The sequence below is a fragment of the Grammomys surdaster genome, unplaced genomic scaffold (assembly GCF_004785775.1).
Source record: "Grammomys surdaster isolate TR1022 unplaced genomic scaffold, NIH_TR_1.0 139, whole genome shotgun sequence".
Classification (NCBI taxonomy): domain Eukaryota; kingdom Metazoa; phylum Chordata; class Mammalia; order Rodentia; family Muridae; genus Grammomys; species Grammomys surdaster.
The window spans coordinates 3,307,897-3,310,349 of NW_021604597.1; positions in this window are offsets into that span (position 1 = coordinate 3,307,897).

Sequence of the window (2,453 nt, forward strand, 5' to 3'; positions counted from 1 at the left end):
GGGTTGCATGGCCCTGAGTGTCTGGGATGTACCTGGATGGGGATGCATGGCCCTGAGTGTCCGGGATGTACCTGGATGGGGATGCATGGCCCTCACATTCATCATTGGCTCAATTTCAGACTCATTGTTTGGACTGTTGGCATTGGCATCTTTGGTTTGCTCTTTTTTTTCTTCAAAGTAGTTGACTGCAGTTCAGGTAACTACCACATGCTTTGACAGGAGTAAAGAAGCAAATTCATGCTTTACTCCCAATACTCACAAGTGATGTTCTCCAGACTTAGAGATGGGATCAAGGACAGGAAAGCTTACCTACCAACTTTTGATACATAAGGAATTTGCTCCTAGAATTTGGTCTTAAGTTCTGCCAAGTTCACTCTTATATGACAGGTTCCTAACACTCATTTCACTAAGTATATCCACACAAACACGTTATAAGAGGCCTCCAGTTTATAAGAATGGATGGAGGCTGTAATAGTCCTGAAAAGGAACATAAGCTTCGGGAAGTGGAGAGAGAATGAGAATTCTTTGGTCTCTATCAACATGAACATTGGCTGGCCATTGTAAAACACTCCATAAATGTATCTGTTGTGTAGTCGCTGATGAAATCATCTTACAATAGGAAGATTCAGTTCCAAAAACCTCACTGTAGACTTGGCCACTATTTGTAGGACACACAAACATAGCATACTCCTTAGCACACATCCAGATATCAGGAGTACTTGTGGCCCTGTTGTATGTGTTAATTGACCAATTAGTTAACACATGAACTAGTGCACAGATTAGCTGGTGGGTAGCTAAATAGCATCTTAATCAGATACGCTGTTTTTCAAATATTGTGGAAAAGAAAATGCATTAAGCAGACATCCATGTAATTATTTGAATTTAAAATACACTAATATCTTACATTTTCAAATGATATAAAATACTACAAAAAAATTGACAAGTGTGACATTCATTCTCCTTATTCTCAATAATATTCTCCCTTTCTTAGAGGCAATAGTAGACAATTTTTTTTTTACATAAGAACCATTATTTAGATAGAGCCAAAGAAATGGCATTGTTAAAAGGTCATCTGTCAACCATAATTATAATCATTGGAGGACTGTTTTGTTGGTGGGGACAGATTAATCCAAATCAGACAGAATATATTTACTCAAGAATACGAGTGTAATCACCTTGAGCCGTCTATGGGATGTGGGATATGCAACAGGGGGCTTGGGAAATTGTTCATTAGGGCTGGAGTTCAAATCCACAGCACCCATGTAAAAAGCTACATGCAGCTGTGCATACCTGGAAGGTGGAGAAAGGCAGATCCCAAGAGCTCTCTGACCAGCCAGGTTAGCCAGTAGTTATAAGCTTGTTTCAAAGATTAGGGGAAGGAGCAATAGAGGAAGACATTGATGGCTTGTTTTAGGCTCTGTGCCATTCTGTGCATGCATCACACAAAATGCGACTCACAGAGACAGATACAGGCATACACATGCACACATTTCACCTGCCCCACATGGGGGCCAGGGGGGGAGAGAGAGAGAGAGAGAGGGAAGGCATACATGTGTAAGGTTCTAGATTGAATTTTGTGCAATGTAAAACGAAAAACATAAAAATTATATTTTCAGACCAACAAACATGTGTTCATGTGTTTCCATCTTAGGTCTATGATAAGGGCCAAGAAAACAGTAAATATTATACAAATGAGTTTAAGTATAGCTTATTAAGTATTTGTAATGTAAGACCTTTCAGATAGCATTTCAAAAAGTGATCCTTTAGAACACTGAAATGTCATTTCCTGATTCTTCAAATCAGATCGCTTTTGCCACTCATTCCCATTTCAAGTAATTAACTAATCAATTAATTAATTTCTAATAGTTTATATTTGTCGCCATTGTAATTAGACAACTCTGTGAATTTATTTATGTATTCATTTATTTAGATGAGGTCTTGATATGTTTGGCTCTTGAACTTGTAAACTCAAGTAATCCTCCTTAGCACTCAGAACACTGGGGACCACAGGCATACATCAGGATCTGGCAAATTTACTGGTTTAAAGTTGACCTGGTTTGCTCTAATTTCATGTTGCTCAGAATCACATTGTTTGTTAGCCACATAATATTAACAACATATAACAGCATTTAACTGTTACTTGACACACACACAAAAAAGAAAACAGAAAGAATTAATGAATGAAAAAGGGAAAGAGAAGGAAATAAGCAGAGATGAAAGAGCAAGGGATGGATTGGGAAACAAGGGAGGGAGAGAAGGAGGGAGGAAGGAAAGAAGGAAGCCCATGTCGGGATATTAAATGCAAATGCTTAGTGTTAAATACGATGTTCTTGTTATTCCATCTGAGTTTTCCAATCAGGCGTGGCACTATTCTCAGACAAGCTCTGTAGTTCAGATCTCTTTCCTTGAAGCCCTCACTGCGAGCTATCAACTCCCACTTCTTGTAGTTCAAG